Genomic DNA, 17,685 nt, shown 5'->3' with positions numbered 1-17,685 from the left:
AAAGATTTTATTTATTTATTTGAGAGAGACAGTGAGAGAGAAGGCACAAGTGAGGGCAGGGGCAGAGGGAGAGGGAGAAAAGCAGACTGCCCACTGAGCAGGGAGCCTGACAGGGGCTCAATCCCAGGACCCTGAGATCATGACCTGAGCTGAAGTCAGACACTTAATTGACTGAGACTCTTAGGTGCACCTTAGTTCTATGACTTTAAATTTATTTTGCACAGGATTTAATTTGTATGTATACAGCATAATATTTTCAATTTTTAAATGTTACTATAAAGAAATGTGGTTTATTTGTTTGCAGATGGGGCTTACATATTTAAAGCTATAACTTTAGAACATTATATACTTTTTAGAGTGGTCAAACTCTTTGGATTTTCCCGAATAGTCTCTGCACAGGAAATTATTTCTGAATTTTCCCTCCTAGGGCCTCAGATAAGAAGGCATTTTCTAGCAATATTGAGTTTTGAGGAGTATTATATGATTAGGTTTAGCCAATGAGTCATAAGTAGAAGTCATAGATGTCAGTTTGGGCTAAAGACTTAATGACCTACTCATGATGCTTCACTTGTCCCTTAGCACGGGAATCACCAATATTTGACACGGTGGTCTGTTAGCCTGGGTTCTAAAGTAGCTAGAGTGATCAGAGACCCTTAGCCAAGTATTCAGAGAGTATAATGTAAATGAGAAATAAAGCTTTGTAGATGTAACACACTGATATTTGAGGACTATTTGTTAGAAGGCATAACCTGGACTGTCTAATATAGGTGACTGATACAGTGCACACCATGGTAATACTACTCCATACCTAGACACAGGTTGTTTTTCTGTATTGAAAACTTACAAACAAATGGCTTGCTAATAGCAAGCCATCTTTTTAAACTCAGAGCATATGTTCACACTTCTGGAAAACCATCTCTCATAATTTATTCAGCAGCAAATCTGGATTAGATAATTTACCTTTTGGCTCCCATGTACACTGTGATTATACATATCACATTCTCTCCGTGTATTTTCTGTTTCCACTATGTTAGCTCTGTAAAGGACCAAGGCCGGTCATTTTATATACCATGCATATCCTATACTTAGCAGCATTCTTAGGAGAGGTAGATATAGTGGGGACTGAATAAATATATGTTGGTTGATTGAATAATTGAGTTAATGTATACATGAAGAAATAAAAGCAGCATTATCAATGGTGGCAAGATTTCGTTTTTGGAAAGAGAAAACGTGATAGGAGACAAATTATAGTAACTTAAGATAAAAAATTACATTTTAGGCATACTGGTAAAATTTATACAGTACCATTTATGTAGTACCATTTATATTTACATGGTACTTCAATGTTTATGAAGAATTCTCCCTTTGTGTATTGTCTACTTAATATTCCCAATAATCTAGTGGTGTGGTGTGGGCATATGTAATATTTGCTTCATTTTACACATGAGGAACCTGATACCCAATAATATAAAGTGATTTGTCCAAGACCAAAAGGCCTGGGGAGTTAAGTCTCCACGTTTGGTCATCTATTTAAATACATTCATTCATAGTTCCTCACTGACTTTGAGGTTTTAGTTCAGGTGAAAAAATTCATTAACCTAAACTTAAAAAAACGGACGCCTGCGTGGCTCAGTCGGTTAAGCGTCCGACTCTTGATTTCTGCTCAGGTCATGATCTCAGTCTTTGGATTGAGTGCCACCTCAGGCTTTCCACTCAGTGAGGAGCCTGCTTGAGAATCTCTCCCTTTCTGTATGACCCTCCCCCCACTCATGTTCTCTCTAAAATAAATAAATAAATCTTTTCTAAAAATCTAAAAAAAGCTCTAGTCAAGAGAAGAACAGAGGTCAGGACTCATGCTTAAGAGGCTCATGCGTCTAGCATCAAAGATACAAAAGTAAAGGGAAAAAAGGTGTAAGGAGTGGGTGAGAGGAGGAGTATGGAGGAAAGAAAAAGTAAGAGAGAAATGGAAGCACCATACAATGCCAGAGGAGAGTGTGATGTCCAGCAAAAAAGAAAGCAAAGGGCATGCTTGTGTGTAGGAGACTGAATTTCTAGAATAGATTCTATGGAGTGTGTAGATATCAAACAGTAAAATCTTTTTTTTAACAGCTTTATTGAAATATAGTTCACATATCATACAATTCACCCATTTAAAGTTTACAATTCAATGCCTTTTAGTATATTCACAGATATGTGCAACTATTACCACAGTCAATTTTAGAACATTTTCATCACCCTAAAAAGAAATTCCATATGTTTTAGCTATCATTTCCCTAAACTTTCACCCCCCTCTTCCCATCCTAGGCAGCCATTGATCCACTTTGTGTTTCTGTAGATTTCCCTGTTCTGAATATTTTATATGAATAGATGCATGTAATACATGGTCTTTTGTGGCTGGCTTCTTTCAATTAGCTTAATGTTTTTAGGATTCATCCATGTTTTGTCATGTATCAGTACTGCGTTCTTTTCCATAGCTGAATAATATTCCACTGTATGGATAAATAAACCACATTTTTACAACCATTCGTTAGTTAATGGACATTTGGATTTTTTCAGTCTTTTGACTATTATGAATAATGCTGCCATAAACATCCATGTACAAGTTTTGGTGTGAACATATGTTGTCATTCTCTTGGGTGTATATCTAGGAGTGAAATTGCTGGGTCATACAATAACTTTATGTTTAATCATTTGAGGAACTATCAGACTGTTTTTCAAAGCAACTGCACCTCTAATTGTGAAGTCCTAACATAGTGATGAAGGTTATGAAGAAGAGATGTGTCCCGACCCCTTTAAGATGGGGACTTGAGAGCTTTGAAGATTTTGGAGACAATGTGGCTGAGCTTGAAACTTGGCTCTGTCACTTGCTGGCTATATGACCGAAGGAAAGTTGCTAATCTTTTCTATTCATAAATCTCCACCTCCACAAAATGGGCACGATCATAGTAACTACCTCAAACAGTTGCTGTGGATCTTAAAGGAGGTACATGTGTGGAGGACTTGGGGTGATCACTGACACACAACAAGCACTATATTGGTGTCAGCCTTCACGAGGGATTTCTACACTGAAGAATGTGTTATTTGAGTAACAGGGCTGCTAAGGACTGAATTGTGTCCTCCCACCCAAAATCCATACATTAAAGCCCTCATCCCCAATGTGGTGGTATTTGGAAATTGAGCCTTAGGGAGGTCCTTAGGTTTAGATGAGGTCATGAGGGTGGAGCTTTCTAATAAGAAATTAGTGTTCTTATAAGAAGAGACACGAGAGAGCTAGCTAGCTTCCTTTCTCTTTCTCTCTTCTCCATGTAAGGGCCTGGCAAGTAGGCAGACATCTGGAAGCCAGGAATAGAGCCCTCACTTGGAAATCAAATCAGTCAGCACCTTGATCTTGAACTTCCCAGCCCCAAGAACTAAGAGAAATAAATTCCTTTGTTTAAGCATTCAGTCTATGGTATTTTGTTATTACAGCCCAAGCTGACCAATACAAGGACTCAAGGTATTTTTCTTTTTTTGTATTGGAGAAGCCTATACATATTTAAAAGCAAGAGTGGCAAAAACTAATGGGTAGAGTCTGAAGATCCTTGAAATGGAAAGGTGAAATATCTACGTGGTCTTTTATGGGCTCCAAACTTCTACTCTGGAATTCACAACTTGCACTTTACTAACATTGGTGGGATCCTGATCACTTATTTTCTATATTGCATTAGAATTGAATTCTAGGGGGCACAAATATCAAATATTTCATAAAGGGCAGGTGACTTGTGGATAGAAATAGTCTTGTTTTGCTTTGCTTTATGTTGCTTTGTTTTAGAAATGAGACTTTTGCATGTCTAACAAACCAACATCTTTCTTTCAGCTATAAAATTGAATTCCTATTACCTGCTTTTTCCTAGTATTATGACTGAGATTAACAGTAATGTGACGGAAGATGGATGCTGGTGCCATGTATCTTACATTTCCTAATGAACAATGGTTATTTACCACTTTTTATCTAGTGCCCAGCATTGTACTCCATGCTTTGCAGGGGGTATGCATAGAAAAAAAAAAAGTAGAATAAATTCTTTTAAACTTAAGGACATTACATTTTATGCTGTAAACAAACCACAAATTCAGGATTAATTTAACACCATTAAAACAACATTCCAGTAAGTTTCAGCAACTATCCTACCAAAAGAGGTATAGAGACTGGAAACAAAAACAATTCAGACATTGAAGAACTAGAATGGAGAAAACATCTAAATTGAAACATGGAAATGAGTTTGTTTGGAGATGAGCTGTACAGTTGATGGATCAATGGGGGTGGAGACAAGGCAGAAACACAATTCCAGGTATTGGTTATAAAACACACAGAGGCAGAAACTTGGACATTATAGGTAAGGGTTAGCACATTGTGGTTTGAATGTCATAGAGGTTATTATGCTGGGAAAATGCTCACAAAATTCTTATTCCCTGGTGATTTCCAAGTCTCTTCTCTTTCTCTTGTCATGCAGATGAACATGTGGGTCTTGAAGAAGTTGGTGGCAAGAAGTCATTGACCGAATAAGAAGTTCATTCAAAATACTAATTTTTAGGCTGATCCTTGAAACACATGGCATTGTGCATCTTCCTTCATGTCATCATTTAACTTTGGGTACATAGATTCCTCCCTTTTTCTCCATTGTAGCACAGACAAGATAGAGATTTCTAATAGATGGCCAGAATTCGGCTTTTGAAAATATGTTTATGTCTGTTTTATTTTACTGGACTTTGAAAACACAATCTTTTGATTTAAAAGATAAGAAGGAAGAATTAGGAAGGAAGGAAGGAAATTTGGACAGAAAGAAGAAAAGAAGGGAAGATGGGAGGGAAATACAGGTTTATTTACACGATTTGTTGTAAGTTCTCCTTTCTGTCTTTATCAATTTCCTGTCATCTGCTTAAATAGCTCAGCTTCCCAGTATGTGCTGAAGTGGGAAGCCGTGGGTTGGAAAGTTCCAAAGCAAAAGAGGATGCTCTGCATTCACCATGTAAGCTGTTGGCTACTTATGGCTCAGCTGAAAGTGACAGCAATTCCCATCAAGGCCATGGCTGTTAAATGTAAACATCCCCTGCACAGAGCTGCTTTCGTTCTCTAGCTCTATCCCCCAAATGATTCTGGAAGCATAAGATTTACTAAGTTGACTTTTAAGAAGTAAAAGCTGATGGTAGTTCACAGGATGCCTTGCAAAATTGATCAGTGGACGTGGAGAGCATCTCCTGCAACTGAGTAGACAGACATATTACAGGCTGGGATTCTGGGGTCGATGTCACTGATGGGAAACTGGATGAAGATAATCCAAGATTCATTAAAGGATTGTGTCTTCCTCCAGGGGGAAAAACCTGCAGAGGGGACTGTGACATTTCATGTTAGGGTAATGTGGCATGGTGAAATAGACCAAAGGACTGGTTATATCAGGGCTATACTTAGGGAATATGAGAGGCAGAGAAAATCTGAGTGTGTTCTATCTTCCTCCTCCTATCATCTCCTCATTATATTTATAGAACAGTAAATACAGATCAAAATAAATATCAAAACTATCCTTGAAGGGTAATTATAATAGTATATAAGAATATTGCTAATAATAATAATAAATAGTAGCTATTAAAATTATTTGAAGAGCAACATGAAAACTAAATGTGCAGATATGGACATAAAGATCAGTCAGTCAGCTCTGAAAAGAGGTAATAGAAGGTAGGGTGGGTAGAATTATGGAGATTAATATAATATAATACATAACATAATAATTATATCATTAATATACATTAGAAATACAATATACATATTGTATGTACATTATATACCATATATATATATATATATATATAAATATATATATATATATATATATAATGGCATTTTGTATTTGAAAAAACACTGCCTCTTCCCATTGGCTGCCTTCTTGAGTTACTGCCATTTTGCTTGCAGTATGGTCTCCTTCAACTATGAGTGCCATCCTCCTCATTCAGCAGATTGTGTGAATGACATTGAGGCTCCAAATTAGGGCAGGTCTATGTAAATATTCATATCTTTGGATATGCATATGCACATTTTATATATATACATGTGTATATATATATGTATATGCAATGTGTATACATACATGTGTATATATATATATATATATATATAATGTGCATATGTATATCCATATATATACATTATATATGTGACAGCTCCATGGAACATGGTAATTAGACTTTTATTTTTTAATGTGCATTCTAAGCTGAGAGCTTTCCCTGTCCTAATCCTTTTGAATTATGTTAAGGAAATGGATTCACTAGCTGGAATTTAAAATTCTTCAGTATGTTCACATTGTATACCCTCTTTCACCTCATCTGCATCCTGCTGAATCAACACTTGAATTACTGTTAAAGGGAGGGAGACTCCAGTGAAGATCCTGAATCCTGACAGGCATCAACTTGAAAGGGGTTGGAAAGTGCAAAAGAGTCAAGGTATCACTTAATAATGGATGGAAGAAGAGGGATCAAGGGCAGAGGGGACTGCGGTAAGCTTATTTCAATTGCAAATTTTAGCCATCTGAGACTCCAGGGTGGGAAGAACCTCCCAGAGATCAATCAGTCCATTCTTCTGCCTTTGGGCAGAGCCACACCTAGGTAATTCCAGACTGATGAGATGCTACTTCCTTTAGGATGACTGCCTGATTGTGCTGACCAAAAAGTACTTCAACTAGAATTGCTAATGACTCATGCGCTTCAGAGTCACGATGTTGTCATTTACAGCTTAATTAACACCTTTTAAACCACATCATATTTTACTACATTTCTCATTGTCAGTTAGTTGTAACTAATGGGAAAAACCTAAATCCTAAACAACTTCATTATTTAAAGTATTAAAAGGAATAAGCCAGACACATTATGTTGGCTTCCGAAATTGTAGTAGTAGGATTTGTTTCAAACAGAGATGAACTATATAAAAATGCTCAATTTTTAAAAAAATGTTGAATCTAGCCCAGCCTATTAAATACAAGATAATATGAATCAGTTATATTTTTATGAATAAACATTAGAAGACCCTAATAAATGGAATTATTTTCAAACAGATGTACATGAAAAATACTTTCACTTAAGTAAGGAAAAGCAAAAGTTCCAGTATTATTATTCATGTTAAAAATGTTCAAAATGGGAACAATGGAGGAACGCCTGGTGGCTCAGGTGGTTAAGATTAGTGTTTGCCTTTGGCTCAGGTCATGATCCCAGGGTCCTGCGATCAAGTTCCACATCAGGCTCCCTGTTCAGCAGAGAGCCTGCTTCTCCCTCTGCCTGCTCTGCCTGCCATTCCCCCTGCTTGTGTTCTCTCTCTCTCTGACAAATAAATAAATAAAATCTTTTTAAAAATTGGAAAAAAAGGATAGTAAAGTTTCTATCTCTATCATCTATCTACATTTATGTGCATTTTTTAAAATTTTAAGCTGTTGCTTTTTTTTCCCCTTTTTTCTGCACTCTCAAAAGATTTTGCTGTATTTATTAATTAATTTATTTAAATGGTAGAATTTATTTATTTTTTTTATGAGCAGTTTTAGGCTTATAGAAAAACTGAGTGGAAAGTATGGAGTTCTCAGATACCCATTCACTCCTCCTTATACTAACACTATTAGTGTTTTGGATTTTCAGCGTTCTAATAGGTGCAGAGTGGTATCTGACGGTTTAATCTGCAATTTCTGAATGCTCAGATGGCCAACACCTTTTCATATGCTTATTAGCTATCTGTATACCTTCTTGGGGAAGGTGTCTGTTCAGATCTTTTGCCCATTTCTGAATAGGTTGTTTGTTTTCTTGTTGAGAAGGGTGATATACAGATAGGCCTTCCTTGATGTGACAATAAGGTGTGTGTGTGGGAGTATTTTCTAGCCCTTGTTAGGTCTGCCTCTTAGTGGGCAAGCCTGTGTCTCTGGGCTGTGAGTACTTCTCATTCCCCCTTCTCCACCCTTCTTAGGTGGACAGGATGGCTATAGGGGGCTGGAGCTGGAGATTTCCCTCCCCCCAGGTCAGTTAGACTCTGATAAAACTCTAGTAGGTTAAGCTCTGGTAAAATATTTTCTCTTGAAGACAGCCTTTATTTATTTATTTTATTTTTAAAGATTTATTTACTTATTTTAGAGAGAGAAAGCACACACGACCAGGAGGGGCAGAAGGAATCTCAAGCTGACTCCTCAGTGAGTGCAGAGCCTGAGGCGGGGCTCAATCTCATGACCCTGAGATCATGACCTGAGCCAAAACCAAGAGTGAGCCACTTAGCCAACTGCACCACCCAGGTGACCCCGAGGACAGACTTTACTAAGAACAGAATGCTCTGAACATATTTCCGAATGTCTACCCTGCCCCCATCCTTTTGGAAGCACAGGGGGATTTTTTTCTCAGATCTTCACTATGAAAACCTGGTAGGGCTCCTGCAGGTGAAACCCACAAAAGTGTGGGGCTCCTACAAGACTGGGCCTCCATGGGATTTTTAACTCTCAGCTTTGTCTCCATCGAGCATCCAGAAATTTGTCAATCATAATTTAGATTTTTCTACTCTAGTACTGGATCCCATAAAGGTTTCTGTTCAGGTAGGTTGTGATTCTCTGTATCCATGTAGTTCTCCAGTTTAGGGATATATACGTATTGTGTGACTTGAATTCTCTGACAGATCTAAGAAGAGTTCTAGATTTTTAGGCTGCTCAGGATTTTTCCTCTTGTGAGGATTTAAGTGACAACCTCTGTGCTCCTTACATGCTGGACCAGATACTGGATGTCCCCAAAATATTTATTTGCTAGAAAATTAACCTGGTCTTCCATTGGTCTGGTTAATGGTCTCACACTCATACTTGCTGTTTTCATATTCTCACAAAGCCTTTTAAATCATGTTATTTTTGGGGCGCCTGGGTGGCTGAGTTGGTTAAGCGTCTGCCTTCAGCTCAGATCACGATCCCAGCATCCTGGGATAGAGCCCCACATTGGGCTCCCTGCTCTGTGGGAAGCCTGCTTCTCTCTCTCCCTCTGCCCCTGCTTATGTTCCCTCTCTCGCTGTCTCTCTCTCTGTCAAATAAATAAATAAAATCTTAAAAAAACATTATTTTCTTGTCAACAGTAGTTATTTTTTCTTAAGTTACTATCAAGTGACAATTTCATAAAAAAGATCTTACTTTCATTGACATGCATTTTTGTCAATCAACGTCATTAAGATGTTTTAATGATATCAAAGCCTCGGGGTATCTCAAGATGATGATATTTTCTCTGTGAGTTTAAATTTTCCAAATTTTTATTAAATATATCTGCTCTACAAATCCATCAGGGATGTAGAAACTCTCAAATCACGCATAAAACTAAGTCTGAAACTATTAACTAACCTGAATCAGTGAATTTATAAGTCTACAGTAAAATCATAATCATGATGTAGTGACAAATGAGACTATAAAAATGTATTCATTTCCTACTGAGTTGTCATTTTCTTTATTTCTATAACTGATCACTTAGATTGCTGTGGCTCCTAATTGAATTACATTTTAAAATACATACTCTTTATTTGGATTAGTGGAAACAGTGAGCCATGTAGATGATGACATAATTACACATCTACTTTTCCTTTTTATAAATGATTTTTAAATGTCAGCAATCATATAAATATATATATACATATACACATATGTATATGTATATATATATTTTCTTTTTGTAATTGTAGTCTCTATGTCAGCACTTCTTCAAGCAGCATATTTTTCTCAGCTGGAATTTCACACCTCTTCACTCACTCACTCACTTACTTACTTAACCAGTGATGATAATAAATATGATGTAGGGCTCAAGGTTATTCCCTCTTCTGGTTTGTCTTTCCGTTTGTGACAAAAAAGAAATGATAACCTTACCTAAAATGTATTAAGTAAAAAACAAACAAATAAAAATTACTAATTAGTTGATTTAATGAATAAGGCAAAAAGAGCAATTCTTTCTCTGCTCCTCGCCCCCTATTTATGCCATTAATAATCCACTTTTAAACATTTGATGAGGAGAAAAGCACCTATTATCTAAATTACTAATTTAGAAAGCAGTTTTTAGAATGCTTGCAAAATGCCATGTACTTGTACAATCGCTGCCATTTTTAAAAGTTGCTATGTGTCTGGCTAGAGTTTAAGACATTATAGAGGTACTACAAATGGATTTCCAAGTTAAAAGTTGGTAACACTGTCTTTGACTTCCATTAATGGTTATGTGAAATAAATTAACCCAAACCTGAATATATGGAGGAACTAAAATTGCAGAAATAGAGACATGATATGATAAAAGGAGACATCTTGTCTTCCTATACAGAAGTCATTGAGAATCAATGGGAATATCCTTTGTTGAAAAAAAAAATTATGTGCTAAAATTAATGTGGATATACATTTTTATAATTTAATAAAGAGTAGCTAACATCTCTGATTTTATTATTGGTAAAAGAGAAGCTACTTTTGTGGGCGGGCATGTGTGTGTAATATCAACACCTATCAGACAGATAACCAATAAAGAAACGTAGGGATGTTGAAGATTTATAGTCTGTACCATAAAGTTTTGCTGTGGAGGGCAGTGAGCGGCATAACTGAGCTATTGATTGCTGAATATAATCACTTTGTTCTGTGAAAGTTCAGAGGGTTCACTTTAAATAAAATCTTTATTCTTGGAGCAAACAAAAAGTCTTTATATTAAGATAGACTGAACCAAAGGCATTTAGCACTGTTAACTTTAAGTCATTTGGTTTGGCATTGAATATTGCAGGCCAGATCAACCCCTGGAGAGATGCTTTGGCTTTTTAGAAAAACAAAACAAAATAAGATCATTCTGTCCACCTTGCTGATGGTTCTTTGGTCAGCCTGACTGAGGCACATGCTACACATTCAATAGTCCACAAAGATGAGTCTCTCTGCTCCCCTGTTACTATGTCAGTTACCTGGTCTCCCTAGCCCTGTATGCTTATGTCTGAACTGCTCTTGTGCTAATCTCATTTTTGAGGCTTTGATAATAATAGCAATCACGGGGAATGCCTACTTAATGCTCACTATATGCCAGCCTCCTAAGTACTTTGTAGGTATTAATCTTTTAATCTCCATGGCAATCCTATGAGACGTGCTGTTATTATCACTTTTTTACAGATGTACAAGAAGAGCAACCATCTGAGGTAGGTTCTATTATTATTTCTATTATACAGGTGTAGGTCCTATTAGTATTTCCATTTTGCAGATGAGCATACTGCAGCACAGAGCGGTTAAGTAAACCCAGACATTTTGTTTCCTGAGTCCCTGCTCTTTACTTCCTCAGCAAGCCTCAATCTTGCCTTGGATGCTGTTGGCTCAGTGGGTTTGATTTTCAGCTTCTCTGATGGACTTGATTTGGCTCTTGATGTTCTTTTCCTATGTGAAGTCCTTTAAAAATCATCTTCTTAAAAAATACCAGTCTATCGCCTCTTCATTGATACAAACAATTGTCCATGTGGTATGAATGTGTGTGTTTGTGTACATGCATGTACATGGATGTTCACAAGATTAAGCTTGGGAGTGGTATGGGATCTTGGAAAGCTACCTCTTACGAACACCAAGAACTCTAATAAAGAGCAGTTGAAGAGGGCCAAAGAAGATCCAATCCTCCACAGCCCAGAGTTCAGCACAACAAGCCCTTAAACATGGTCTTGGTGATGTTTTCCTCTCAAAGCAAGTGTAGTGTGGATTTCCCCACACCCTGGCACAGATCACCTGATGTGTCTGCAGTTGAGGTTAAACATCAACTCTGGAAGAAAGTTATTTAAGACTCTACAAGCAGTTAAATAAAAGTATGTAAATAGAGAATTTGGATACTATTATCCAACTTCAAAATTTGCCTTGTTTTATGTGGTTTTAATTTTCAGTTTTATTCACAATTCATCACCCAGTCAAGATATCTGCAAATTCAAATCTTGTTAGGTACAATAGCAAAAAGAAAAAAAAATCTGTACTCAGAAGTTATGTCACATTCTCTTTCTCTATCTTAAATTTATTTTCTTCCTTGAGCTTAGGGTGGAAATAAAGTAAAAGAAGCCAGGTGATGATGTTTAAGGTAATCGAAATTAATAGAAATGTGATGGTTTGCTGGCATTTATAAAATATTTTAAAGATGAATCAAAGCACAGATACACATATGCAGAGAAATATGGCTTAGCATTTGAATAAGATAATTGCATTATAAGTAACCTATACGGAGTACTTAGTATCTTTTAGACACTATTCTAAGTGCTTTATATTTCTTAACTAATTTAATCTTTGTAACAAGCCTACTAGAGAGGTTTGATTAGCTTCCTGTTAAGAAGAGACAATGCGCTCCAGCTAGGAGGGAAGAGAGTCAGGATTGACACCCAGGCCCACAGCTCCGAGGCCCGGCTCTTAACACTATAGCTCCCACTGCCTTTTCTGCAACCTTCAAACATTGATGCTGGTGGAAAGATTCCCCACGTTCTGTTTCTGAAAAGGGGAGGGAATATAAAACTTTGAGGAAAGAGCCTTCAGCATATCTGTCTTCACTCACCTTGCCCAGGGCGGGAGGAATGAGCTGCTTACCCTGAGTCAGGCAGCAGGAACTCAGTATCTCTCCCAGTCTCCTTCCCATTCAGAACTAGCCTCTCCTCTCTGCAGGGCATTTCTCTTCTCTGCCCTCTTTGCGGCCAGGTCAGCATGGCTATGTTCAGGGAGGCCTTAGGCTGTCCCGCTCTCACGCTGGTGATTGATGTGGGATAAAAAATAGCAAGCTCATTTAGAGCTGCATTCTCGAATCAGCTAGATTATTGACATTGTGTTTTCCTTGTGCTTAAAACCTATGTTTATTTCTCAATTGATTCTAATTTGGGAGCCTCAAGAAAGGGTCCTAAAACTTAATGCACTTCTGCCATAGTTCTCATGACCTTGATTATGTTCATTCTTCTGGACAAGGCATTCTTGGCATTTGAGTAGCAAAAACAAATATTAATCTATGGGTTTATGGGTAAGGTGTAAGGAAGCTGATTGGGTCTGTGTTCTCTAGGTCAGGTAGGAGTCCTGAATGATTCAGCTCAGCTCAATGGAATTCTCCATTGGACTGTCAGCCCTAATGGTAGTCAGGTGGTCACTTTCCAGGTGAATTCCATGCGTGTGATTTCCTGAGGGATCTCAAGTGTAGGGCAAGATGGAGAGGGCCTCATCTTCTCTTTCTCAGAGACAGAGCAAAAAGATGAGCATAACTGCTATAAAGAAGCAAAAAGGAGGAGATAATCCAGTGCCAATGCACTTCTGCCTCTCTTGCTGCCTTCAAATCTTCTTAGTGGAAGTAAGATCTTTCCATAGAAACTCAGGCATGAAATCTCAGGTGGATGCATGCTTTTTATGATCAGTCATAGGTAATAAATAGGTCCTGTGGTCTCTTTAAGTGAGCAAACAAGTTTCAATTTAGTAATTGCTATTGTTTGATATAATGTATTAATATTTTCTGTAATATTCATTTAGGGGAAGATTTTCTTTTCACTCAGCTGAGGCTGGCAGCCTGTAGCCCCAGTCTTTTCAGAAAGCTAACCACTGTCTCTATTGCTCACCTCCCCACCACTCCCTTTTCCATCGTCACCAGGATTAGCACAGAGGGAGATGCAAAGGAGAAAGACAAGAGATGAGGAAGGTTCTTACCTACCTGGCAATGTGGATCTGGCTTCATGTTCTTGGCAGGTATTCAAACCCATCTCCTTCTATCATGGGGGCCTTCCTGAGTTTCTCAACTTTTCCTCTGGAATATTCAGCTGTATTTTCCATAATCTGGGCAACATATTCTTCTCTGGCCAGCAGAACTCCTGTCAGCCTCTGATTTCTGATGGTCCTTTTGTATCAACTCTCCTGTCGGTCCTATCATCCTTACAGGTGGTCTTCTTAGGGAGTGTCAGGTGGCTGTGTCTTTATGGTCCCCTTCTAGATCATGAGCATGACTCAAGCATTATTGTAGAATCGTAGATAACTTCAACACGGCCTCCCATTTCTTTTCCTGTCCCACTGTTTCCAGCTGAAAGCTACAAATTCTTGCCTTTAAAGTCCTTAGTATTTGTTAGGCTCGTGCTCACTGCATACCCTCTAACGCTTGGATCCATCTCATGCTCTCTGAGTGGCTCTGTTGAAGTTTATGTGTTGCAATGAGGGGCAAAGGGGTTTGGATGGAGAATAAACTCGCAGTACTCCACTGATTTCTCAAGAATTTCTTTAGAAAGGAAAAAAAAAATTCTCTTCTGACCATCGCAACCTTGGTCATCTTGTATACGTGCCCGAGGTGATATCCTATATATTTTTTATTTTCACTGTTTCTCCGCCACCTACTTTGAAATACTGATAAGATTTCCTGTCTTATTGCTCCCTATGTTGCCTTGATGAAAACATTCAAGTTAACATCTAGTTTCATGAGCTCTCATTTTTTCAGACAGAAGAGAGAAGAGAAAGAAAGGAGGAATAGTTTTTCTTTAGAAGCCCTCACAGGAAATGTGAGCAAATAGGGTTTCCCTTTTCTTATCCCAGTGGAGGACAGAGGAGAGGTGAAGAAAGAAGATGGAAGCTTCCTTATCATCACTTCTGGCTGAAACTCTCTCCTAGGTAGGAAAATGCAGAGAGAAATGGCTCCAAGCTCCTCGCCAGAGTGATGGTTTCCTACTCAATAGTCGTTTTTTTCTCCTTTCTTACTAATAAGCCTGACTTATTTTTTTTAATTTAATTTTATTATGTTATGTTAGTCACCATACAATACATCATTAGTTTTTGATGTAGTGTTCCATGATTCATTGTTTTCATATAACACCCAGTGCTCCATGCAGAACGTGCCCTCCTTAATACCCACCACTGGGCTAACGCATCCCCCCACTCCCCTCCCCTCTAGAACCCTCAGTTTGTTTCTCAGAGTCCATAGTCTCTCATGGTTCATCTCCCCCTCCGATTTCCTCCCTTCATTTTTCCTTTCCTTCTCCTAATGTCCTCCATGCTATTCCTTATGTTCCACAAATAAGTGAAACCATATGGTAATTGACTTTCTCTGCTTGACTTATTTTTTAAAGATTTATTTATTTATTTTAGAGAGAGAGTGTGTGAGAGCAAGGAGAGAGGCAGAAGGAAAGGGAGAGAGAGAATTTTCTCTCTCTGCTGAGTGCGGAACCAGACACAGGGCTCGATCCCAGGACCCTAAGATCATGACCTGAGCCAAAATCAAGAGTCTGCCACTTAACCAACTGAGCCACCCAGGGGCCCCACTAATAAGCCTGATTCTGATGGGTCAGCAATAAGCCCAGTTTAGAAAACACAAACAAAAACAAAAACAATAACAAATTAAAACTCTGCATTTCTTATACTTATTTGCAGATAGGGCAGGCAATAAAATCTAAGCGATACTTGTTGACTGAGATTTCTGGGGAAGCTGCCTGAGAGAGGAGCCGGCTCAGCCACTGGCACTTCTCTCTTCCTTCTGGCCTGGGATACTAACTCGTTGCTAAGGTTGGAGTCACCATCTTGCAATAATGATTTAATAACCAAAAGAATCATGTAGAACTTCCAGTTGATGTGCCTGAGCTGTAAACACTCACCTTCAGACTTCTTGCTCCAAGAGAAAAATGTAAACCCTCATTTGTCTAAGTGAGTGTATTTAGGTCCTTATTAAAGCCACAATTGATTCTTAAATTATGTACTAGCTGTGGAATTTGGGGCTGGTTCCATAGTGCTCTAGACCTCAGTTTCCTGATTTGTAAAATGGAAATCGTACCAGCACCCTCTTAGAAATATTTTGAAGATTAGAAAATATCATGCAAAGGGGCGCCTGGGTGGCTCAGTCGTTAGGCGTCTGCCTTCGGCTCAGGTCATGATCCCAGAGTCCTGGGATCGAGCCCCGCATCGGGCTCCCCGCTCCGCGGGAAGCCTGCTTCTCCCTCTCCCACTCCCCCTGCTTGTGTTCCCTCTCTGGCTGTCTTTCTCTCTGTCAAATAAATAATAAAAACCTTAAAAAAAAAAAAAAGAAAATATCATGCAAAGAGAGTATTTAGAGAGTTCCTGATGTACTGTGGTAGATAAATGTAAGTTGCCAATATTTATCTTCATATAAATATGGATATTCCTTCAATCCAATGTAGACTCTAAATCAGGAAAATATAGGCTGTGGCTGAGGGAAGTAAGGTATCTTAAAAAATCACTGCAACTACCTTACAGTTCTCCTGATCAACTTTGATTTTTAAAATTTAGAAGAAATGAAGATGTATTCAGGTAATAAACATGAAGTCAGCCAAATCCATGTTAATTAATTCTGTACAAGAGTGGGTTATTCAGATGAAAGGAGCTCATATCTTAAGTTTAGAACATTATATAGGGGTTATTTAGATTCATCCTAATTCAAGGGGATTTTGTAATTTCCATATTTACTTTTGTGATTGCCAGATGTGATGTTCCAAAATTTTATTTATAACTAAAAATCTCACCTTCCAACAGATGTACCCTGCAACAGATGGTAACTGCCCTGGTTGTGGCCACATAGATTAAAATATATGCATGTGTATGCATGTGTGTCCATGAATATATGCCTACGAAACTGTATTTTGAAATGAGATCACTTTTCTATTAAAATGTAACACAGGCAACTTATGAAAGAAGGACTTAAATGTAAGGGAAGACAGTGACTTGTTTATTAACCCTTCGTGGTCATCAATCACAGCTTAAGCAAATGCTAGTTCTATCCTCAGACTGGATAATTCGTTTTATGTTTTTTAAAAAATTTTCCTTGAATCTTTATCTGGCTTCATATTCTTCCTGAAATTCTACCATGGAAACTTCAGGTCCAAGGTTTTATATTTTATATCATCTTGGAGTCAAAGGCTTTTTAAGGTTGGCCTCTGCAGAGCTCCCTCTTCCTAAATACTGCCTTTCGCATGGAGCTGGCAACTCACTAGGCAACTGTTGTCAACGGTGGGAAAAGATTATAGTGGAAAAGGTTACACATCACTGCCAAGAACTGATGCAAGTTCCCATAATATCTTATTTTTCATCTTTAGCCTACCTAAAGGTTCATATCTAGATACTTGATTCTTCTGTAACACACACACAAAAAGATTATAATTCAGTTATTAAATCTTTTTTTCAGTGTAGTTCTTAAGTTCTTTGATAATGGAAACTTGAATTTTTCATTGGTGCCTCAGTTACTGTGTAAAGAGACATGGTACCTGGTTCTAGAGAACTCTGACTAGGCTTATGTAGCAAGTCAAGGGCAAGACCCACCTCATGGACTGCAAACTATGCAATCACACAGGGCTCTGTGTTGGGTTTGGTTTATGCTCTGCTGTCCTCATATTGGAATTCATGTTTTTGAACAAAAGGCTCCACATGTATCTTGCACTAGACCTTCAGATTATTGTAGCTGGTCCTGGCTCAGTATTTGACTAATTCTATTTAGTCGAAGCTCTAATTCTTCATTTAAGTTGATTTTCCAGAGGCTAAGTCTTCCGGCAGCATTGTTTCCCAATGGACTTTCCTCTTATTTCAGGAATCCAATATTATATTAGCAAAGTCCCTAGGGTTTGGGATTTTACCAGTGTTTTATAACTGACTTTGTTTTTACAGTAAAAATGAAGTTGGTGCACCTTCATATTCTTTAAAGCTACCAAGTATATGGAAATGCTGTATTTTATAGATGAATTCC

Source organism: Neomonachus schauinslandi, chromosome 3 (genome assembly GCF_002201575.2).
Source record: "Neomonachus schauinslandi chromosome 3, ASM220157v2, whole genome shotgun sequence".
Classification (NCBI taxonomy): Eukaryota; Metazoa; Chordata; class Mammalia; order Carnivora; family Phocidae; genus Neomonachus; species Neomonachus schauinslandi.
The sequence above is the reverse complement of the archived record's forward strand: the minus strand, read 5'-3'. Positions refer to the sequence as shown.